General features: G+C 47.7%; 3 long non-coding RNA genes across 5 annotated transcripts; 2 read left to right on the top strand and 1 right to left on the bottom strand.

The window, feature by feature from the left end:
• Positions 1 to 249: 249 nt before the first annotated feature.
• LOC117090977 lies at positions 250 to 17,749 on the bottom strand. 2 transcript variants are annotated; one of them, XR_004440224.1, is made up of 4 exons: positions 17,599 to 17,749; positions 15,543 to 15,607; positions 6,831 to 7,035; positions 250 to 702 (listed from the first exon to the last, which is right to left on the bottom strand). It is a non-coding gene; the product is annotated as an uncharacterized LOC117090977 (long non-coding RNA). The 2 variants fall into 2 exon arrangements; XR_004440211.1 differs by lacking the exon at positions 250 to 702 and having other exon boundaries at positions 5,277 to 7,035.
• On the top strand, positions 3,373 to 6,951 carry LOC117091172. Of its 2 annotated transcripts, none has more exons than XR_004440381.1 (3): positions 3,373 to 3,566; positions 5,425 to 5,833; positions 6,818 to 6,951. It is a non-coding gene; the product is annotated as an uncharacterized LOC117091172 (long non-coding RNA). The 2 variants fall into 2 exon arrangements; XR_004440334.1 differs by having other exon boundaries at positions 3,375 to 3,566; positions 5,438 to 5,833.
• LOC117091084 lies at positions 17,708 to 22,676 on the top strand. Its single transcript, XR_004440244.1, has 2 exons — positions 17,708 to 17,832; positions 22,541 to 22,676. It is a non-coding gene; the product is annotated as an uncharacterized LOC117091084 (long non-coding RNA).
• The last annotated feature ends 1,770 nt before the right edge of the window (positions 22,677 to 24,446 follow it).

Below are 24,446 nucleotides of genomic sequence, written 5' to 3' on the forward strand. Positions count from 1 at the left end.
ATAAAATTTAGAGTGTCAAGACCCCCAAGGTTACGGATTATATTCAAAAGTTTGTCTGTATGTAAGGGCTGGGATCAGGGTGGTCACTGATGGTCCTCACACATCTGTTCTCATGAGTTTGGCCCATTGCTCAGTCAGTCAAGGAATTAACTTATATTAATATATACCTGTAGCTAAGATGCAAAAGAATAGCTATGGCTTTTTTTTTTTGCAAGTCATGTATTTTAATGGTGCTACAACTAGAGGTTTTTTTTTTTTTTAAATCTTGAGTCTTAGCAATGAATCTTCTAATTCAAGAGGAAGATCTTACATGCCCTGCTGACCATACAGCTTCCACCCAGTAGGACCTGAGGTGTGTGTTTGTTCTTTATTGTCCCTTGACAAATTACTCCAAAGTGTGGCCCACACCAGCACACACTTATACCCCAGGAATGATTACTCCTTGGGCCAGGAGTGCAGGCTTCACTGGGTCCTCTGCCCCAGGGGCTCTCCGCGGCTGCAGCAGGTGTCTGCTCAGGGCTGCCATGTCTTCTGAAGGCTCAGGCTCATCAGGGGAGGAGCTGCTTCCACGCTTGCTTCTGTGTTGCTGGCAGGATTCTGTTGCTTGCAGGCTGTTGGACTGAAGGCCCCAGTCTCTCCGTGGCATCAGCTTCAGACTGCCCTCTGCCCTGGGCAGGTAACTGGCTTTGCCAGAACTAGCACCTGGCAAGAGTCAGGGGGAGAGTTCCAGTGGACGGAACCTGCAGCCCCTCCCAATCCAATCTCAGGAGAGACCGCCATCTCTTTTGCCTGGTTCTATTCATTAGAAGTGAGCCGCTGAGTCCAGCCCTCTTCGAGGGTCTGGCTGTGAACACTAGGGGCAGGGACCAAGGGGAGCCACTTGGGAGGGGAGGTGCTGCCTGGGACCTGCCTAGGACAAGGTGAAGGAGAACATGCCTAGGGACAGATGCCCTTCCCACTGCCCCTCTGTGGTGAGTGCAGGAGTTGCGGATGTGCCCTAAAGGAGTTGTGGCATCCCAGGAGGGAAGCAGCTCCCAGCCATGAGGGCACCATGACCCAGTGCCCCAGCATGTCGGGCAGCACATTTCAGGGCTACCTGAGCTGCAGCCTCTTCCCCTTCCCTGCTGTCTCTGCCTGTGCATGGAGTGGGCATCTCAAATCTGCAGGGACCAAACTGAGCTCAGGCCTCTGTACCCTTGCACAACCCCCCACCGCTCAGTGTTCCTCAGCTCAGCTCCTGGTGACTCCATCTTCCCAGGGGCTCAGGCTGAAGCCTTGCAGTTCTCCTCCACCCCGGCATCTAAGTCCCTCAGGAAAGTCCCTCTTGACTCTTCGTTGCATCTGGAGCCACTGGGGCCAAGCCACCCCCTCTGACCTGGACCAGAACAGCCTCCCTCCCCATCCCCTGCTCTGCCCCCACCTCCACCCCACCTCCATGCCTCAGGTGTCCTCAAAGTCAGGGTGCACCTATCAGGATGTAATTCAGGCATCTTCTCTGCTGACTCGGAGTCACAGGCCCCACACACGGCACACTGGCCTGTCCTCTGGTCCCTTCAGATCCTGGTGCTGCCCAGAGGCCCATGCAGGCACCCGACAACCTCAGGCCCAGCCTGCTCTTTCCTCAGCCCAGACCCTCCTCTCCTGACCCACTCTGCCCACCTTCCTCTGGTCTCTCTTGCAAGGTCTCCTGCATGGTGAGGCGTCTGCAGATCACCCTCTTAGACATTTTGGGCTCCACGCACACTCCTGTTCCCTCCCTGCTTCTCTTCAAACATCTTCATCCGTGTCACACATGGGGCATTTCACCTATCTGCTGAGCTTCTCCAGAGGTCCCCCTGCTGAACTCTGAATGCCGTGGATTCAGAGATCTTTGACTATTCCCCGCTGCAGGCCCAGGGCAGCAGCAGAGCCCAGGACAGAGTGAATCTATCATGGGTGCTGCTGAATGAATGAATGAAGGAAGGAAGGAGTGAGTGAGTGAAGGAGTAAATGAGTGAGTAAATGAGTGAATGGGTGAGTGAGCCAGTCAGTGAATGAGTGAGTGAGTGAGTGGATGAGTGAAGGAGTAAATGAGTGAGTGAGTGGGTAAATGAGTGAATGAGTGAACGTGAGTGAGTGAGTGAATTGCTGAGTGAGTGAATGAGGAATGAGTGAAGGAGTGAGGAGTGAATGGATGAGTGAATAAGTGAGTAAGTGAATGAATGAGCGATTTAGTGAATGAGTGAGTGAATAAGTGAGTGAATGAGTAAGTGAGTGAATGAGTGAGTGACCGAGGGAATAAATGAGTGATGGGTGAGTGAGTGAATGAATGAATGACTTAGTGAATGGGTGAGTGGGTGAATGAGTGAGTGAGCAAATGAGTGGATGAGTGAATGAATGGGTGAGGGAAAGAGTGAGTGAATGAGTCAGTGAGTGAACAAGTAAATGAGTGAGTGAAGAGTGAGTGAGTGAATGAACCAATTAGTGAGTGAATGAGTCAATAAATGAGTGAGTGTGTGAATAAAAGGGTGGTGAGTGAATGAGTGAGTGAATGAGTGAAGAGGTGAATGAGTGAGTGAATGAGTGAATGATTGAGTGAATGATTGAGTGAATAAATGAGGAAATGAGTGAGTGACTGAATAAGTGAGTGAATGAGTGAATGGGACAGTGAGTGAAAGAATGAGTTAGTGAATGGCTGAGTGAGTAAATGAGGGAGTGAATGAGTGAATGAATGGGTGAGTGAATGAGTGAATGAGTGATTGAGTGAGTGAATGGGTTAGTAAATGAATGAGTGAGTGACTGGGTGAGTGAGTGAATGGGTGGGTGAATGAGTGAGTGAGTGAGTGAGTGAGTGAGTGAATGGGTTAGTGAATGAGTGAATGAGTGAGTGAATGAGTAAATGAACGAGTGAGTGAATAAAAGGGTGAGTGAATGAGTGAGTGAGTGAGCGAGTGAAGGAGTGAATAAGTGAGTGAGTGAGTGAATGGGTTTGTGAATGAGTGAATGAGTGAGTGAATGGGTGAGTGAGTGAATGGTGAGTGAATGAGTGAGTGAGTGAATGGTTAGTGAATGAGTGAATGAGTAAATGAATGAGTGAGTGAGTAAAAGGGTGAGTGAATGAGTAAACGACTGAGTGAGTGAATGAGTGAGTGAGCGAGTGAAGGAGTGAATGAGTGAGTGAGTGAATGAGTTAGCGAGTGAATGAATGAGTGAGTGAATGAGTGAGTGGGTTGCTCAGAGGAGATGAGGACCGGAGCTGCCCTCTGGCTGCTACAGTAGACAGGAGCTGAAGGAGGAGTCTGAAGGGTGGGATGGACCCACTGGGTACATACACCCTGCTCGACACATCCCCAAAGAAACCCAGTCTCACCAGAGTGGTCTCTTGAGATTTATTAGTAACAACCTTTTTTCCCAATATTTCATATATGCAAGATGATTTCTTACTTTCCTTTAAAAGGCCAATCGGTTTTTGGACTTGGAATTCACCACTGCTGGTCAATGCCACTGTATTCTGCCATAGAGGCATCCCCCGAGTTGGAGAAAGAGTCATTCCCAGGAATGGATAAAAGCCGGAAGGGCATCATCAGGTGGGGCAGCTTCTCCCATCATCCTCCCCTTCCTGCTTGGGTTACCCTGAGTGACTGGGTTTGGAGGTCTACAAAATGCGGACATATCAAATTTGGATAAAAGCCTAAGCAGTTTAAGAGGCTGCAGTGCTAGCAGGAAGGTCTTTGGCTCCTGGCACCCTCCTCCCCTCCAGTTTCTGCTGGACCCAGGACTCTGACTCCACCTGCGGCCCTGGGGGCTTCTTTCCTTCCTTCCCAGCCACTGAGCCGCCTTGGGCTAATCTGCAACCTCAGAGGCGCAGCCCTCCTCCTTTATTCCTGCCTCTTCCTCTGTTCCCACTTTCCTTCTGCTTCTTTCGGGACTTTGGAAAGTCCAAGGATAAGCAAAACTGTAGACCAGAAAATGCTGCCTTCAGCCCATTCCCCTCCCACCAGCTTCCCTTCAGACTCCTTGATCTTTAAAAATTATTTGCTTTGTATCTAGATGCTAAACTTTATGTAGAAAACAGGTGGGGTTGGTTTCTTGGCCGGGTACAGTGGCTCACACCTATAATCCCAGTGCTTTGGAGGCCAAGGCGGAAGGATTGCTTGAGGTCACATGTTTGAGACTAGCCTGAGCAACACAGGGAGACCTCGTCTACAAAATTAAAAAAAATAAAAATTAGCCTGGAGCGGTGGCACATCTGTAGTCCCAGCTACTTGGGAGGCTGAGGCAGGAGGATCACTTGAACTCAGGAGTTTGAGATTACAGTGAGCTACGATTATATCACTGAACTCCAGCTTGAGCAAGAGAGTGAGACACTATCTCCTAAAAAAATAAAAATAAAAAGTGCTGGAGTCCACATCCAAGCCCACAGCCAATTGTGACATGTGGCTCTTTTATTTTTACAATCCGCCTCTCTTGTCTAAGTGCCAAATGACACTCACATTGTGTGTAACTACTGCCACATTTGTCTGGCTTCTCTTTCCTTAAGTATTAAGAATCAGGTTGCATAGAGTTCTGAGAAAATAAAATAATGAATCAGCTGTGTGCCGTGGCTCACGTCTATAATCTCAGCGCTTTAGGAGGCTGACACAAGGATTGCTTGAGACCAGGAGTTTGAGACTGGCTTTTGCCACATAACGAGATCCTGTCTCTACAAAAAATAAAAAATTAAAATAAAACATTCGCAGGACCTGGTGGCACACCTGTAGTCCCAGCTACTCAGGTTGTGGAGGCCTGAGGATTGGCTTGACCCTGGGAGGTTGAGACTGAGGGGAGCTGTGATCATACCACTACACTTTGGCCTGGGTGACACAGTGAGACTCTATTTCTAAATAAATAAATAAATAATAAATAAATAAAATAAAACCAGGTAGAAGCTTCCCAAGACTTTGATGCAGAAACAGGTTGCTCTGAACCAATTAAAATTAATATCTAAAAACTGGAAAGAAAGGAAAGAAGTTGCATTATTTCTGTAAAGTTTGAGGCCATTACAAGCTTTACTTTCTCTAGGACATTTTCTCAGTGGTGTCAACTGAAGTCCACTTCACAGAATGACTTCATCTCCTGAGCACGTTGGAGAACGATGATTAAAGAGACTTCCTGACACTCCCGATACTTTTAGGGTCATATGGAAGCAGCAAGAGTCATATGTGTGAAATAGGTGGTATTACAGCGGAAGACATTGGTTTGTCCTTTCATGAACATCATCGGAACAGTTCCCTAATGACTAGCGTTATGTCAGAAAATGGGGGGAGAGAGCTGGTTCTTTATTGGCAAATAAGTTACATAAATTTCCCAGTTAGAAAAACAATCATGATTTTAGCCTTGTCAGATGAGGTCAGATATGCCCTATGCTTCAGTTATGGAATACTACCTCTGAATATTGATTGACAGGTATCTTCCACAGACCTGTGACCTGTCGCTGTGTACAAGCTTGAATTCATAACTACCAGTCCTAGAAGTTCCCTTGCTGCCTGCGCTGAACTGAAGTGGCTCCCAACTGAGGCATTCAAGAGAAAACTCACTGAAATATTTGAAACCACTGCCATGAACAAGAATGCTCTTCATGTGTGCCCGGATGTACACCCAGAGTGTTATCTTGTTAGTTGTATATGCCAGCATCTGGCAGGAGCTTTTACCTTTTTTGGGTGTCAATTTTGAGATTCTGATGTAAGCCACAGACCTCTTCCTCTGCCTGCAAGCACACCCACCCACAACCACGTGTTGCCTGGTTTAGAGAACTCCTGAGCCTGCAGCTGCGTCCAACTACAGGAGGAGGAGTGAAGCCCAGACCAGGGACAGGGTCAGAGCTGCGGTCACTCATCCATCGGCGGACAGCTCTGCATTCTTGCGAGGGCCCAGATACCCTCTTCTCTTGGAAGGCCAAGCCCAGAGCCTAGGTGGTCTTTGAACCCAAATAGACTCTGTGGTCTAAGGAATGAGAGCCCCACTCACCAGGGGAAGAAATTGGGGATCTTGGTCCTGAGTTTGTGGGGCAGACTTTTGCCGTTTTCCTCCCCCTTTCCCTGCCATGCCTCATTTGAAAAGAGGTCACTTCCTGAATTTCAGTGAGCCAAGATCGAGCCACTGCACTCCAACCTGGGCAACAGAGTGAGACTCTGTCTCAAGAAAAAAAAAAGAGAGAGAGAGATCACTTCAAAACTTCCCTGTTCAAACAGTTGACCCTTGAACAACAGGGTTTAAACCGCGTGGGTCACTTACTTACACAAGGATTTTCTTTCACTTCTGCCACCCCTTAGACAGCAAGACCAACCCTTCCTCCTCTCCTCCCACCTCCTCCTCCTCAGCCTACTCAGTGCAAAAATGAGGAGAAGAACCTCTATGATGAGCCACTTAATGAATAGTAAACACATTTTCCTTATGATTGCTTTATTTCCTCTAGCTTACTTTACTGTAAGAATACACTATACAATACATATAACACACAAAATGTACGTTAAACAACTATCTGCGTGATCACTGAGGCTGCCACCCAAGAATAGACTATTAGTAAATTCCTTTTGGTGTAGTCAAAAGTTACTGTCCGAATTTCAACTGTGTGGCGAGTTGGTGCCCCTAATCTCTGCATTGTTCACGGGTCAATTGTATTGCTTAAGAGGTAGTCATTGGAACACTCTTTAGGGGCTACTTTTTTGTTTTAAAAAGTTTTTGTCACAATGGGCCACTCATATAAGGCCCTAGGATTCCTTACTTCTGAGCTCCTGCTGCCACAGACCAAGTGCTGATCATTTTTGTTGCTCAACATACTTGTTTCCATCCATCACAGGACCCACTCTGACCTTCCAGGAGCTGCTCCTTCCACTGCCTGTGATCCTGAGGGTCAGCACGTCCAGCCAGGCCAAGTAACGAGATCAATCCTCTTCTCTGCTCCAGTTCATGGATGGGCACAGGATGCGGGTGGTGGCCGTCGTCCACTCGGTTCCTGCTAATCCCACTGGATCATCAGGTGGGGAGAGTCAGCTTGCATAGTGAAACCAAAGAGAGCTGTGAGATGGAGAGTGAGAGTGAGAAACCAAGAGAGTGAGACACAGAGAGAGAGAGAGAGAGAGAGAGACAGAAAAAGTCAGAGAAGCAGGGACACAGAGAGACATAGAAAGATGGAGAAAGAGATGAGGGGAAGAGAGAAACAGAGACACACACAGAGTCTTAAAAAGAGACAGAAAGAGACAGAGCAACCAGGAGAGAGACACAGAGAGGGAGAAACAGAGACAGACAAAGTGAGAGGCAGAGAGAGATGGAAAGAGAGATGGGGAGAGGGACAGAAAGAGAGAAGCAAAAGCACAACATTCCTTGAATTGCTTCTCCCTGAAGTCACCATTCTATTTCTGCACTTCCAGTCGCCACCAAGAATCTTTCTAAGTCACCTGTCCTCCTTCCTTCCCCATCTTCTTCATGCACTCTTACTAAAGCCTCCTGAAATCTGCTTTCCCAATGACAACTCCTCCTTGAAATGTCACCACTGACTTCCAAACAACCAGCAAATAAAAAAGGTTTTTAAAACAATTACTTCTACCAGTTTCTCAGTTTTACTAAAGGTTATGGTGCTGTTTCTTAATACCTCTCTCAAAAATCTTTCTCTTTGTTTTTTATTTCTTTGCATGAATTAACATGAAAATAGAGCACAATATCTTATAGTGAATATAGACTATAAATGATGTTTTGTGCATACCTTATTATTAGTGATAAACACTGTATAAGTAATTTATTTTTGCCATTTCTTTCTTACTATGGTTTGAAAGTGTCCCCCAAATTTCAAGTGTTGGAAACTGAATCCCCCATGCAGTAGTGCTGAGGCGAGGGATCTTTAAGGGGTAATCAGGTCATGAGGGTTTCACCCCCGTGAGTGGACTAATGTTGTTATTGGGGGAGTAGGTTCCTTATCACAAGACTTGGTCTGTTACAAAAGTGAGTTTGACCCCTCTTACTCCTTCATGCTGTCTTGCCCTTCCACCTTCCTGTGGGATGACACAGCACAAAGGTCCTTGCCAGATGCCCACCACCCCTTAACCTTGTACTTCCCAATTCCAGGACTGTGAGAAGTGAATCTCTGTTTTAGTAAATTACCCAGTCTCAGGCACTCTGCTAAGAGAAGCAGAAAACAGGCTAAGACAAAATGTTTTAGGATCCTCTTCCCTCATAGTTGCAGTGAGAAGTTTATAGCTTTGTTTTGCTTTGTGGAAGATAAAATGCTAAATAATAGGCATAATTTTGAAGGTTTCTCCTTCCATCCAAATATTTGATTCATTTTAAAATTTCTGTTACACTGAGTTATTGACCCTTGCTTCTGATGCCTCAGAGATGTCTGGAAGAAAACCACGGAGAAAACCTTGAGTGCCATGTAGTCTGTCTTATCTAAGTGCCCTCTGGACTTTGAGAAGGCTCTTTCTGTGAACCAGAGAGCTAACAATGTAGCCCAGCTCAAGGCACTTTCCTGGAAAAGCTTTCAGAACATAGCCATTCCTGGGGAGCATCACAGCTTTTAGACTTCACAACAGGCACCAGAGAACAGTCAGAAGACCATAGAATATTTTGCCTGAATTCCTTCCAGCATTGTGTTCCAGGAACCTTGAAACTCCTTCCCCCTCCAAGTAGGTCTTAAATTGCTCTTTCCAAACCCAAACAGACTTGTTTTTAAACAATCCCCAAGAAGAGGATGTCTTAGCATTACATATAATTGAATTGTAAATCTTCTAAATTCAGAAAGAAAGAATACGGAAATAATTCAGAAGCCCTTGAGTTTTTAGCGAGAAGAATCTGCAGTGAGGAGGAGACTCTTTTTATGTTGCAAATTTCCGATGTGGTTCTTCCACACACGATCCTTGCTTGTGTCTCTCTCCAAGCCTGTCTGTGAATAACCCACTCATCCTTCCAAGCTCAACTAACATGTCATGTGACAGAAACAGTTGGTTCAACATCCATTTCCTCCTCCTCTTGTGACCAAGGCTCCACACTAAATGCTTCCTTCCACAGCTGTCTTTGTGCACCCATGTGGCCATGTGGGTCCATTCTGGTCCATGTGATATAAGTAGAATTGTTGAGCAGGACGTCCAAAAGGACTCCTTAAAAGGAGCCGAATTGGCCGGGTGCAGTGGCTCAAGCTTGTAATCCCAGCACTTTGGGAGGCCGAGACGGGCGGATCACAAGGTCAGGAGATCGAGACCATCCTGGCTAATACGGTGAAACCCCGTCTCTACTAAAGAATACAAAAAACTAGCCGGGCGACGAGGCGGGCGCCTGTAGTCCCAGCTACTTGGGAGGCTGAGGCAGGAGAATGGCGTGAACCCGGAGGCGGAGCTTGCAGTGAGCTGAGATCTGGCCACTGCACTCCAGCCTGGGTGACAGAGCGAGACTCCGTCTCAAAAAAAAAAAAAAACAAAACAAAAAAGGAGCCGAATTACTGAGTATGGCTTTTTTTTTTTTTTTGAGACGGAGTCTCGCTCTGTTGCCCAGGCTGGAGTGCAGTGGCCAGATCTCAGCTCACTGCAAGCTCCGCCTCCCGGGTTACGCCATTCTCCTGCCTCAGCCTCCCGAGTAGCTGGGACTACAGGCGCCCACCACCTCGCCTGGCTAGTTTTTTTGTATTTTTAGTAGAGACGGGGTTTCACCGTGTTAGCCAGGATGGTCTCAATCCTGACCTCGCGATCCGCCCCGTCTCGGCCTCCCAAAGTGCTGGGATTACAGGCTTGAGCCACGCGCCCGGCCCTGAGTATGGCTTTTTAAAATTTTTTCTTTTCCCTGCTGCTTTGAATGCAGCTGTGATTGCGAACAAAATTGCTCTCTTGGGGCATGAGGTGATCTAGAAGATACAACCACCTTCAGTCAAAGTGCCTGAGGGAATGATAGGAGAAGCTGGACTCTCTGATAAGATCACAGATCCAGTGAACAGGGGAGGATTGAAAGCCTTCAGATTCCTTTCATGTGAAAAGACAGACTTTTATATGTGTGAGCCTCTGTTAGCTTGAGTCTTCTGTTTTATGCAGCCAAACTTAACCCTAACTGCCACACACCGTCTACTTACATTTTATGATGCTCTCTCTAATCTCTTAGGTAATTGTATCCTCCCAGAAACCTATGGAGAGCTGAAGGGATTTTAGGAACATGGAATCCACTCTCCTCCTTTGGTACAAGAGGACAAAGGCCAGAGAGCTGTGCAATGGCTGAGGCATGCGATTGTAAACCAAAAGGTGCCTGAGACTGATCTCAATCCATTTAAAAGTTAATTCTGCCAAGGTTAAGGCCATGCTTGTAAGAAAAAAACATGGAATCACAGAAACAGTCTGTGGTCTGTGCCTTCCTCCCAAGATGATTTTGAGGGCTTCAGTAGTTAAAGGGGAAGGGTGGGCTGAAGAGGAAGGGTGGGCTGGAGGGAAGGGTGGGCTGAAGAGGAAGGGTGGGCTGGAGGGAAGGGTGGGCTGGAGCAAAAGGGCGGGCTGGAGGAAAAGTGTGGGCTGGAGGGGAAAGAGGGAGCCTGTGGTGTTCCTCAGGTTGCAAGAGAAAGAGAGCAGGTGGGGAATAGTCAGTTTTGTCTTCATCTCACATGCAGTAAAGCAGTCCTTTACATAAGATAAGGTGAACATAGAGTAGCATCCTGTGGAGATATGTAACCCTTTATCTGTAGCTATCTGCTTAGGACAAGAGGAAAGGCAGTTTCTTGCATGATTCAGCTTCCAGCTTAATGTTTTTTCCTTTTTGGCTGTGAATTGGGGTCCCGAGGCTTTTTTTTCCCTGCACACTATATTGTATCTGAAAATTGTTGTTCAGGACCAAAGTTGTTTACTTACTCCAGCTACATCCCTTAGCTCAATTTCCGTTTGGAGTGGCTTCTGGAAGGCTGGAATTGAAATCCACCAGGGCCCATTTCAAGGTGTTCCCAACATCGCCTGGGAAAAAGGAGCCCGAATACACTTCCCTGTGGATGCAGGTCAGTCATCATAACGCACAGAAACAGCGTTGACCTCAGCCTGGAGCCATTGTCCTGAAAGGGGATTCTTCCCAGCTCAGGCCTGAGACTGATCCCTGAGAAGCGGCCGCTCCATCCCTGAGCCCTTCCTGTTTGTGTCTCCTCACTTTCTAGTGATCACGCCATTCAGACTCAGAATGCTGCAGACCTATCCCCCTGGAAGCTGCCGAGGTGCCTCCTGCCACACAGGGCGCCCGGCACAGCAGCAAGATCAAGGGACCAGCAGGGAAGAGGCTGCAGTCATTTGGGGGAACAGCCTGAAAATCACCTGGAGCCTGGTGGCAGGTGGTCCCACCTCCTCCCTAATATTAGGTCCCAGAGAAAATGACAGTATGAGCAGCTCATGTCACCATTATTAGCAGAGTCTTTTTATTCTTTCCTTAATTTTTTGCCATTGAATTGAGCTCTATAGACTCATTTTCTTTTTCTTTTTTTTTTTTCTTTTAGGCAGAGTGTGGCTCTGTCGCCCAGGCTGGGGTACAGTGACGGGATCTCAGCTCACTGCAAGCTCTGCCTCCTGGGTTCATGCCATTCTCCTGCCTCAGCCTCCCGAGTAGCTGGGACTACAGGCTCCCGCCACCATGGCTGGCTAATTTTGGGTATTTTTAGCAGAGATGGGGTTTCACCGTGTTAGCCAGGATGGTCTCGATCTCCTGGCCTTGTGATCCACCCTCCTCAGTCTCCTAAAGTGCTGGGATTACAGGCGTGAACCACCCTGCCAGGCCTATAGGCCCATTCTCTGCTTTTAATGCCAATACATGAAATTCCAGAGCTGCTTTTGTAAAAAAAAGTTTCATTTTCATTATTTTATTATTTATTACATTACATTAATTCTATTATTTTATTCTCTCTTTTTTTTTTTTTTTTTTTTGTTTTTAGAAGAACTTCAGCGTGAGGGGGTCTATCCCTGCTGCCTTGTGGCTGCAAAAGGAGAGAGAAGGAGCCTCTCCAAAAAAGGGTTTCATGAAAGCCCTGAGGCGAGATACTCACTTCAGAGGATTCAGGACAAGGACACTCACTTTGTTCTGTGCTGTGTGGAGACAAGGGTGACCGCTCCTCTGTGGCACCAACTGGTTCCCTCTTGTCCTCAGCTGCCAGTGCCCTGGGACATGTCATTTGGACAAAACACTTTTCCATGTCCTGCCACCCATTCCACGGAGGCAGGAGAAAGGGGTCTGGAGGCAGGAACATAAGGCCGATTCACCCTGACTTTGGAGAACTAAATCAAATGGAAACTCTTGGGCTATGACAGGAAATATCCTCTCCATTTACACAGGGCATCCACCGAGTCCATGACTTTGTCATTTGACTTCATCCTCTTCATTTACATAGGGTGCACACCAAGTAACCAATGCAAAGCTCTAGAGGGGATCTGAACCCCAGAAACTTCAGTAACAGGCTCCCTGTGCTCAGGCGCTCCCACCCTGTGGAGTGTGCTTTCATTTTGCGTCAGTCTCTGCTTTGCTGCTTCATTCTTTCCTTGCTCCATTTTTGCGTTGTGTCCAGTTCTTGGTTCAAGGCTCCAAGAATCGGACACCTTCAACCGTAACATTATCTTAATATCTTGTTTTAAAACTGAATTCTGCTTTTCATCTGTTTACCTAGCTTTTAGAAAATGACAATGAAATGCAACTTGGAACTTACCACAGCTTAATACGAGGGTCACTATGAGCTATACAACAGGTTTGATGTTTAAAAGTTTGCAACTTTTTTTATTGCTCTTTCATTTACAAAACTACAGTAAATATTTTATTTTTTATGTTTTATTATGAAATATATGACACATAAGAGTCTATAAAATTTGGGTGGGCACGGTGGCTCATGACTGTAATCCCAGCATTTTCAGAGGCTGAGGTGGGTGAATCATTTGAGGTCAGGTGTTCAAGACCAGCCTGGCCAACATGGAGAAACCCGTCTCTACTAAAAAAATACAGAAAGTTAGCGAAGCATCATGGCAAGCACCTGTGATCCCAGCTACTCAGGAGGCTGAGGTGGGAGAGTTGTTTGAACCCAGGAGACAGAAGTTGCAGTGAGTTGAGATCGTGCCATTACAGTCTAGCCTGGGCTACATGAGCAAAACTCCACCTCAAAAACAAACAAACAAACAAAACTGAATGCATAATCCAATAGATTAATAATTGCACTGATGTCATCATCCATTAGCATCGAGTGTCTTGAAAGGCTACAATATGCCCTTCCTTGATCACCTGGGTCTCCCTTCTTCACCCAGACATAGGACTAACGTGTTAATGTTTGTCTTACTTTTCATAAGGTTTATCATTTCTGTGTATATTATTAAGCAATGTCATATGTTATGGTTTGTGAACTGTACATGGAATAGCAGTGTATTTTTCAGTAATTTCCTTTGTTCACTATAATTTTTCATTGTTGATGCTTCTAAGTGCGGTTCATTTTCACAGCTGTATCATATTCCACAATGTGACTATGGCAGCTTTTTTCTTTGGTAGAGGTGTATTTGGATGGCTTTCAGGTGTTTTCTATTTCTACAGTCACTGCCTAAATATTCTTGCCCTGTATGTGTCTCTTGGAGAAGACAATGCAAGGGCATTTCTGGGGCAGACATGCCTGAGAAGGCAAGTGTGAGGCCACAGAGGGGTGTGTCTAGCTTTTTATGAAATACAGTTTCTTAACAGGAGCAACAGCAGTGGATACTTTCTCAGCAGTTGATCTTTTTCTCCTTTTGGATTTTCGTGGCTCTGCTGAATTTGTTTCTTGAATTATTGGATGTATCCACAGTACTTTGTTTACTTATATTTTGTAACTTTTTGCACATGGACTTATCTTCCTTGGAATTTTATGTGGAGAGATATTTTGAGGACAAGGTTGCATTGTTTCAGCAAAGATGTTCACTCACATGGGGTAGAGGTGAAGTTAGCAGCTGCCTGGTGCCACGTCAGTTTGACCCATGCTCTCCAGTCCTCCAGCATGAACTCCTGGAGGACTGTTTCATCGGTTCTCAGGGTCAGTGGTTTTCCTCCCCCAGCACCAATGCAGGGCAGGTGCTCTCCTTGCTGCTCCTGCTCTGAGGGGGCTTTTATTTGAAGTCTAAGATGTCAGATTTCTGACCTCATTTTGGAGAGACATCCGGTTTTGTTTCTGATGCCCCATCCTCTGTGCCACTGTCCAAACAGAAAAAAAATTCCCTTTGGTTCCTGCCAATTCTTATTGACTGCTGTGGATTCCATCCTTCAAGGCCAGCCCAGTAATGCACTTACAAAGATGCATTTTGTAGGTTTTACCCAACATCTCAGTTGTTTTTGTTGAGAAAGCTATTTAGTGTCCCTTATGTTGAAAGTTGGAAGCGCCTGGCGACACCATAGATGAGAGAGCTGCTCTTCCCCCTTTTCTTATCTTCATGCTGGATCCAGGCCTCCTTCGCTCTGTGATTAAGATGCCACAATGGGCCAGGCACGGTGGCTCATGCCTGTAATCTTAGCGCTTTAGGAGGCCAAGGTGGGTGAATCACCCGAGGCCAGCGGTTCAAGACCAACCTTGCCAACATGGTGAAACTCTGTCTCTACTAAAAGTACAAAAAATTAGCCTGGCATAGTGGTGGGTGCCTGTAATCCCAGCTACTCTGGAAGCTGAGTCAGGAGAATCGCTTGAACCCAGGAGGTGGAAATTGCAGTGAGCTGAGATTGCACCATTGCACTCCAGCCTGGGCAACAGAGTGAGACTCCATCTCAAAATAAATAAATAAATAAACAAAAAATGAATAGCTGCTATGGCCTCTGAGCTGCTTGCTCTGCCTCTGGCATCCGTTCTCTTGCCCCACATTAGCAGAGATGCACTCACACCCAATGGGAAGGCAGGGCAACTGAAGGACTATTATTATTAACAAGAAAGCCAAATTTTTCTGAGGATAATGTAATACTTCTGTTTCCTAGAAATATTAAAATGCTCTGATAAATTATTAGAACTAACAAAATTCAGTTTAGCACTCATATTCAAAATGATCACCAACTTTAATATGCCAACAGTAGCCAGACATATAAGAAGAGGGAGTGAGGGGGTCCAGGCCTCTGCAGAGAGGGCAGGAAGGTCGACTCACTCTGCAGCTTCCTGGTCCATCATCGTTTTCTGTGGTGAGAGCCTGATGGAGCCTGGCCCTCCCTCTCCTGCCTGAGGCCTCCAGCCCAGTCTCAGGGCTGGTCAAGGAATAAACCCCATTTAGGTCAATTCCTCACTTGAACTTCTTCTGGGCTGAAACGCATTTGCTTTCCAAGTGCTCATCAGGGAGCCGCACATAGGAGCCCTTGTTTTCTCCCACTGCTGACTGATTCTGGGTTCGGGGACGCCCCGTTCCCTGGCTTCTTGGACACTGCATCTTTGGCTTTCACTCTAAGATTTTGACCTCAGTTAAGGATTCAGAAAACTCTTTTTAAACTTTATTCTCAGATTGGTTTTTAAAAGTCAGGCCAAAAAAAACAAAAAAAAAAAAAAGGCACATAAAGTGGGTGAGTCAAGTGTGAGTGTAAAGTTCCAAGGATGAACCCGAACACGCAGGAACCTCTGTCAGGGCGGCGTCTGTGCTCAGGAGTCATGTTAATCCCAGAGCTTCCCAGGACCCAGACCCTAAACAAAAGAAAAAAAAGGAGGATAACAGAACTAAATGCTAAGATTCTCCATAAAGTCCCTTTTTTTTTTGGTGAATGGGTTTTCCCCTTAATTTCTAGGCGATTGACATCATAGAAACAGAACAGCAGCATCTTCTACCTGCATGACTGAGCTTTTTCAGGTGGGCAGGATAAACCAGGACAGTATACAGAGAGAGAGGGCATGTTGGCAGGTGTGGATGGCCACAGAGGACGTGGGATGATCCTAAGGCGCGTTTCTACCATCATGTGTATGGGATGCAGGGAGGGGACAGAGAAGCAGGCAGGGAGACGGGGGTGGGGGGGGGAGAGTGAGGGGAGAGAGAGAGAGAGAGGAAGGGAGAATAGAGAGGGAGAAAGGGAGGGGGGAGACAGAGGGAGAGAGAGAAAGGGATGGATAGAGGGATGGAGGGAAGGACAGAGAGAGGGAAAAAGAGAGGGAGAGAGAGAGGGAGGAAGAGAGAGAGGGAGAGAGGACCAATTCACCACTTTTGTCCAAAGAACCAGGCCAACTGTCTGGAGCCTGAACGTACCTTCTCTAAAGGGTTTTGGAGCATATTGTTTTTGATTACCTTATTCCTGCAGTTCTTTTAGAACATGACCATCTTCTTGATTTTTCTTTTTTTTTTATTTTATTTTTTTTATTTTTTTTGAGGCGGAGTCTCGCTCTGTCGCCCGGACTGGAGTGCAGTGGCCAGATCTCAGCTCACTGCAAGCTCCGCCTCCTGGGTTTACGCCATTCTCCTGCTCAGCCTCCCGAGTAGCTGGGACTACAGGCGCCGCCACCTCGCCCAGCTAGTTTTTTTGTATTTTTAGTAGAGATGGGGTTCACCGTGTTAGCCAGGATGGTCTCGATCTCTGACCTCGTGATCCGCCCCGTCTCGGCCTCCCAAAGTGCTGGGATTACAGGCTTGAGCCACCGCGCCTGGCCCTTGATTTGTTTTTCTAAAGACCACCAGAGCGGGCACAAAAGAACCAGCGAGTAGACTAGTGTAGGAGCAAAACTGCAAGTTTATTTTGGTCACCTAAGGTGTGGGGAAGAGGTCTGTCGGCCTCCAGCAAAGAAGGCCGACAGAGTCCCCCGGTGGGGCTCTCGGACGGAGTTCCTGCAGTCCCGACATCCCGACAGGAGTGGAGCACTGAGGAAGGCCGCCTGTGGCGACCGTCCGGAGCGGCGTTTCTAGGAGTGGGAGGGCAATAGGCGGGGCACGGGCGTGTCGGGGGGCGTTCCGCAGGTGCGACCAGGTAAATCTTGGTCTCTTCGGATTGACGTCACCTGGCGCATGCCCGGTTGGTCTGCACCCTCCCTGGGCACTGGCTGCATTTTCATTTTCGGCATGCGGGAAAAGTTGGTGAAGAAGAACCCGGAAGTGCACCATCTTGCCTCCGTTCGTCCAAACACTTCTGACTGTTCTATTCTTTTCTTTCTTTCTTTTTTTTGTTTAAATACACTCCTATGATTTGAGCTTGTTTTTCTATCTTGTAAACTATATCCTGGCAACATTCCAGGAATGATTCTAATTTTATTGGCAGTGGATCCTCAAATTTCTTCCTACAAAATAGGCTTCTGGAACCCTTCCTTGGAGATGGCTAATTTCAGATCATGTTTATGAATCCCTGAGATTCTCATTCAGAGTTAATGATTTTCCCCTGACTTCTGCTGGTTGCTTCATGAGGATTTGTCTTAATTCTCTGTAGGATGAGGGAGCCATCTTCTCTGGAACCTGCATCCTTGTTTACAGGGGCTGGTGTGTGTGTGTGCGTGTGAGTATGTGTGTGTGTGTGTGTACGTGCATATATTCACATGCACACACACACTCACTTAGGAGGTTAAGCAAACTTCATTAGTATTCCTCTCTTTCAAAACTGAACACGCAGCAGGAAAGTGAAGCCCTGAGCACTGGGCTGGCTTCCTGGTTCAGTGACTCCAGGCTCCCAGCCCGGGAGACAGGCCTCGCCTCATGGACTTACCCCTAGCATTTCTCTGCCTCAAAGGACGCTGGCCAGCTCTGTGGTGGGAGCAGCCTAAAAGTCCCTGGGATCTGGGAACTTTTATCATTCTGAAGAACAAGAAAAACAGAGACACCTGGAAAAGCTTTGCAGGAGGAGTGGCCACATCACCTGGTAGTATGTACATGTCTGCAGGGCCCAGCTGAGTTCTGGTGGATGGAAGGTGGTTCCAGGAAATGGTGACCTGAGGAACAGGTAGGGGCTGGGAAGGTGGGACCCCCTCTGGGAAGATCATCGAGAAAGCAGGACGTGAGTTGGGGGCGGCAGCATTGTGTGAGGGAGCTGGGAAGTGCCAGGCAATGTCCAAGAAGAGTGTGGGGGAGCTGGATGGGTGGGGGCAGACAGAGCAAAGAACAGGTGTAGACAGTAGGTGAGAGAGCAGGTTGGAGTGTGGGGAAAAGAGAGGTCAGTCTGTTACTGTGTTTATATAGAAAGAAGTAAATTTAAGAGACTCCATTTGGCTCTGTATTTGAGATGCTGTTAATCTGTGACCCTACCCCCAACCTTGTCCTTGCAAGAGACATGTGCTGTGGTGATTTAAGGTTTAAAGGATTCTGGGCTGTAAGGAATGTGCTTTGTTAAACAAATGCCTAAAGGCTGCTTGTGGTTAAAGGTCATCACCATTCTCTTAAATCTCAAGTAAGAGAAAAACATCTGTCTCCTGCCCGTCCCTGGGCAATGGAACATCTCCGTGTAAAACCTATTGTGTGCTTTGTTTACTGAGCAAAGAGAAAACTGCATTTAGGAATAAGGTGGGATTTGCTGGAGCAACACCTTCAAAAAGTTTATGGAGATGTTTGCATATGCATCTCAAGGCACAGCATTTTCCTTGAAGTTATGCAGGTCACAAAGATCTTTATCTATATGTCTTACTGCTGATTTACTCCCTTATCTTTTAGATGGTAAAGATAATCATCAATAAATACTGAGGGAACTCAGACACCAGTGCCGGTGTGGGTCCTCTGTAAGCTGAGCACCGGCCCCCTGGGCCCCGCTTTTCTTTCTCTATACTTTCTCTCTGTGTATTATTTCTTTTCTCATGTCTCTCGTTCCACCTAACAAGAAGCACCCACAGGTGTGGAGGGGCAGGCCACCCCTTCATTGGAGGAACAGGTGGAGGAAGCAGATGAGAAAGCAGGTTGGGGGAGCAGGTGGAGGAAGCAGGTGAGACAGCAGGTGGGGGGAGCAGGTGTAGACAGCAGGTGAGAGAGCAGGTGGGGGGAGCAGGTGTAGACAGCAGGTGAGAGAGCAGGTGGGGGGAGCAGGTGGAGGAAGCAGGTGATAGAGCAGGTGGGGGGAGCAGGTGTAGACAGCAGGTGAGAGAGCGGGTGGGGGGAATGAGTGTAGACAGCAGGTGATAGAGCAGGTGGGGGGAGCAGGTTGAGGAAGCAGGTGAGTGAGCAGGTGGGGGGAACAGGTGTAGACAGCAGGTGAGCGAGCAGGTGGGGGGAATGAGTGTAGACAGCAGGTGATAGAGCAGGTGGGGGGAGCAGGTTGAGGAAGTAGGTGAGTGAGCAGGTGGGGGGACAGGTGTAGACAGCAGGTGATAGAGCAAGTGGGGGAGCAGGTGGAGGAAGCATGTGAGAGAGCAGATGGGGGGAGCAGGTGGAGGAAGCTGGTGAGACAGCAGGTGGGGGAACAGATGTAGACAGCAGGAGATAGAGCAGGTGTGGGAGCAGGTGGAGGAAGCAGGTGGAAGAAGCAGGTTGAGGAAGCAGGTGGGGGAGCAGGTGGAGGAAGCAGGTGGGTGGAGCAGGTGGAGGAAGCAGGCTGACAGCTGAGCAGGTGTCTCCTCAGTAGGACTCTGAGTTTCTACTGTGGATTTTGTGGTGAGGTCAGTGGGAACTACGGAGGGTGTGAGAGAGAGTGTGTCCTGATGCTGGGAAGCTGGGGTTTCTCCACTGAGGCAGGTGTTGCTGGGAAGGTCAGGCCAGATCTCCCTGTCCCTGGGAGCCCATGGGAGGCCAGGACAGACCCGCTATCTCTGTGTGGAACTAGAGCTTAGGGCCTGATGTCAGTGCAAGGCTGTGCCTCTACCGGCAGACCTTGAGGCTCACTTCACTCCTCTCAGGGAGCAGAGAGGTCAGGTGCTCCCTGGTGGGAGGCCTGGGACTTTTCACCACGGGACCAACCCACAGAGGCTGATGGCTGGCAGGAGGGGCCAGTCCTGCCTCCGCTCCAGGGCTGCTCTCCCCCCAGGTCAGCTGCTTAGTCATCCCCGCACTGGACTTCCTTGTATAGCCAGAAGAGGAACCGGAGGGTGGCGCAAGGCTGACTGACCCCCGGGACCCCTCCAGCATCTGGGGCTCAGCTGGGCAGATTCCAATTCCTGGAGGAGAAAGGAGAGCACTTAAAATAGCCTCAGGCAGCTTGCTTCCAATACAGGAGAGCCGGGTGGGCTGGGGACCAAGTGTCCAGGAGTGACAAGTACCCCTGAGTTAGTCAGTGAGCTGTGTGAACCTCTTGGTAGGCAGTGACCAGCATTTTTTTGTTTAATGTAATGAAATAGAACAAAAAATACCTGAATGCGTCACATTTAGTAAGAGTAACAACCGCTTTGTGAAGCTGATTTCAGTCTGTGTGTGGGTCAAATTAGATTCATTTCTTTGTGTGATTCATGGTTTTAAAAAACATAGTTTGAATCATATTTAAAAGAAGGTATTAAAATATTTTGAAAGTTTCTTACTGATTGGGGAAAAGATCCATCTGTTTTCTCTCTGTCTCTCTAGCTCTCTCTCTCCCCGTCCCTCCCTTCCTCCCACCTTTCTTTGTGTGAGGAGGATGCCTCCTTGTTACTTCGTTACTTCTTTTACTTCTTTTTTTTGAGATGAAGTCTGGCTTTATCGCCCAGGCTGGAGTGCAGTGGCTCAATCTCTGCCTACTGCAAGCTCCACCTCCCTGGTTCATGCCATTCTCCTGCCTCAGCCTCCCGAGTAGCTGGGACTACAGGTGCCCGCCACCATGCCTGACTAATTTTTTTGCATTTTTAGTAGAGTCAGGGTTTCACTGTGTTAGCCAGGATGGTCTCGATCTCCTGACCTCATGATCCACCCGCCTCAGCCTCCCAGAGTGCTGGGATTACAGGCGTGAGCCACCGTGCCTGGCCTCATTACTTCTTTAGGCTGGGACCAGATCCCAAATGGTCCATTTGTAAGACAAACAGCAGGGTGGACGTGGCACTGTGCTCATAAGGGAAATGCCAGATTCATCCACGAGGCATTTCGAATAGACTTTACCCCATCACGATGCCAACCTTTTTGAGGATGGGGGCTATGTTTCTTTGCACAACGTTAGGTAGGGACCCCATTGCCCCTATATCCTGCCTCAACCATGGGGCGTCTTTAATCAGTGTTAGCTGAAATGTGTGTCCTTTCCATGTTTATCATATTGGAACAAATGGGGCTCTAGACACCTTTCTTTTGCTGCATTCCCTAGCTAGCTGGACAAATTTGGAATTTAGAAAATATATACATATAGAGGCTGGGCACGGTGGCTCACACCTGTCATCCCAGCCGTTTGGGAGGCCAAGGTGGGCAGATCACCTGAGGTCAGGAGTTTGAGACCAGACTGTCCAACATGGCAAAAACACATCTCTACTAAAAATACAGAAATGACCCAGGCACGATGGCGGGTGCCTATAATCCTAGCTACTTTGGAGGGAGGGAGGAGAATTGCTTGAACTTGGGAGGCAGAGGTTGCAGTAAGCTGAGATCGCACCACTGTAATGTAGCCTGGGTGATAGAGTGAGACTCCATCTCAAAAAATATATATATATATATATATAATTCTTTAAAAAAAATTTTTTTTGAGACAGAATCTCACTCTCTTGCCCAGCCTGGAGTGCAGTGGCATAATTATAGCTCACTGCATCCTCGTTCTCCTGGGCTCATGAGATCCTCCTTCATCAGCCTCCTGAGTAGCTGGGACTACAGGGGTCACCATACCTAGCTAATTGTTTTTTATTTTTAGTAGAGATGAGGTCTCACTATGTTGCCCAGGCTGGTCTCAAACTTCTGAGCTCAAATGGTGCTCCTGCCTCAGCCTCCCAAAGTGCTGGGATCACAGACATGAGCCAACTGCCTGGCTTGAAAAGCAATTTCAAATAAATAAGCTTTAGATACATGTTACCATGACTCTAATATTGAAAAAAACAGAAATCCTTGCCTAGCTAACTTTGGACTTCTTTAATTTCAAAGTCTGGTAAGCTCCTTGCCATGAGAATGAGGAGTGCCCGGAGTCCCCACCCAGCCCAGCTTCTGTGGAAGCCTCAGCCGCCCTCATGCTCACGGGGAACCCGTGTCTCACTGCAATCCAAAAGGCTGGGACTGTGCATGCATGGGACACAATGCTAGGATGCTTGAGGTTCAGCTCATGCTCACAGGGACCCCGTGTCTCCTGCAATCCAAAAGGCTGGGACTGTGCATGCATGGGACACAATGCTAGGATGCTTGAGGTTCAGATGGGGGCAGGTGCATGCTGTGGGGGACCCCGTGTCTCACTGCAATCCAAAAGGCTGGGACTGTGCATGCACGGGACACAATGCTAGGATGCTTGAGGTTCAGCTCAAGATGCTAACTTCAACCCTTGGGAATTAGTGTCTGTCTCTCTTCCTTACCTTCTAAGACCTGCTGCTCAGAGCCTGGCCTGCGATCTGCACTGGGCATTCTGAATGGGGCATGACAGAGGCAGGAATGAAGGCTCCCCAAGAAATGCTGAATCACAAACTTCATTTAAACAGGACTTGTGGGGTGATCCCTATGCATAGTAAAATTTGACAAACACTTTAATCGCTTCTGTATTATCAATTACGAAGTAACCTAAACTTTTTTAAAAGGCCCTAATGTTTACATAACAGTGCTCTCTGACAGCCTGTGACGTCTTTCTCCCCTTCTTTCTCTGGCAGGTGTGTGCTCTGTGCTGCTGCTCCTCACCACACGATGGCCCCAGAGCCTACGAAACCTGTACATGAGTCCAGAGGCCTAAAATGCTTCTCTCAAAGATCGTGCTGATTTCCTGATTAAAAGATTAAAAGAGCTGGGCACAGTGGCTCATGCCTGTAATCACATCACTTTGCGAGGCCGCGGCAGGTGGATCACCTGAGGTCAGGAGTCAGAGACCAGCTTGGCCAACATGCTGAAACCCGATCACTACTAAAAATGCAAACATTAGCTGGGTGTGGTGATGTGCGTCCTGTAATCCCAGCTACTCAGGAGGCTGAGGCAGGAGAATCGCTTGAACCCAGGAGGCGGAGGTTGCAGTGAGCCAAGATCGTGCCATTGCACTCCAGCCTGGGCGACAGAGCAAAACTCCATCTTAAAAAAAAAAAAAAAAAAGGCCAGGCGTGGTGGCTCACGCCTGTAATCCCAGCACTTTGGGAGGCTAAGGTGGGCAGATCATGAGGTCAGGAGATCGAGACCATCCTGGCTAACATGGTGAAACCCCGTCTCTACTAAAAATACAAAAAATTAGCCGGGTATGGTGGTGGGAGCCTATAGTTCCAGCTACCCGGGAGGCTGAGGTGGGAGAATGGTGTGAACCCGGGAGGCAGAGCTTGCAGTGAGCTGAGATCACAGCACTGCACTCCAGCCTGGGTGACAGAGTGAGACTCCGTCTACAAAAGGAAAAAAAGAAATCCCTACCAAGGGAATACTGGAGACATCTGGGAGGCCCACTAACAATGGCAAGTCACAGAGAAACAGGTATCGGCTTAACAGAGGAAAGTTTTCTGTTAATTAAAGCTGTCTGGCTGAGTGCAGTGGCTCATGCCTGTAATCAAAGGCTTTGAAAGGCCAAGACAGGAGGATTGCTTGAGGCCAGTAGTTAGACATCAGCCTGGGCAACAGAGTGACACCCTGTCTCCACAAAAAAAATTTTTTAATGAGCCAGGTGTGGTGGTGCACAACTGTAGTCCTAGCTACTCAAGAGGCTGAGGTGGGAAGATTGCTTGAGCCCAGGAGTTCAAGGTTGCAGTGAGCTAGGACTGCATCACTGCACTGCAGCCTGGGTCATACAGCAAGACTCTCGCAGCCTGGGTCATAGAGCAAGACTCTCTCTCAAAAATGAAAAATAAAATAAAACTGGCCAGCGCAGTGGTTCACGCCTGTAATTCCAGAACTTTAGGAGGCGGAGGAGGGCAGATGACAAGGTCAGGAGTTCGAGAGCAACCTGACCAACATGGTGAAACCCCATCTCTACTAAAACCACAAAAATTAGCTGGGTGTAGTGGCAGGCGCCTGTATTCCCAGCTACTCAGGAGGCTGAGGCAGGAGAATCGCTTGAACCCAGGAGGTGGAGGTTGCAGTGAGCCGCGATCGTGCCACTTCACTCCAGCCTGGGTGAAAGAGCGAAACTCCATCTCAAAATATAAATAAATAAAATAAAATAAAATTTATAAAACTGGTAGCAAAAGAGGTTTCTCTTGAGGTATTAAGCTCCCTGTCACCAGAAGCAATCAAGGAGAATGTGGACAACCATCTGTCAAAGACGCTGTAGAAGGGATTCTTGCATTGGTTGAGAATTTAATCTGATGTCCTCTAAGGTCCCTTTTAATCCTAATATGTGAAAAGCTTGACAATTTTTTAAAAACTTTCTCTCAAAATCCCTATGATTGTTCCTCAGAGTGATAGTTCTGGGGAAACTTTAAGAATATCAAGGAGCTGGCCGGACGCGGTGGCTCAAGCCTGTAATCCCAGCACTTTGGGAGGCCGAGACGGGCGGATCACGAGGTCAGGAGATCGAGACCATCCTGGCTAACACAGTGAAACCCCGTCTCTACTAAAAAAATACAAAAAATTAGCCGGGCGAGATGG

The sequence above is a fragment of the Trachypithecus francoisi genome, unplaced genomic scaffold (assembly GCF_009764315.1).
Source record: "Trachypithecus francoisi isolate TF-2019V2 unplaced genomic scaffold, Tfra_2.0 Contig00089, whole genome shotgun sequence".
Classification (NCBI taxonomy): domain Eukaryota; kingdom Metazoa; phylum Chordata; class Mammalia; order Primates; family Cercopithecidae; genus Trachypithecus; species Trachypithecus francoisi.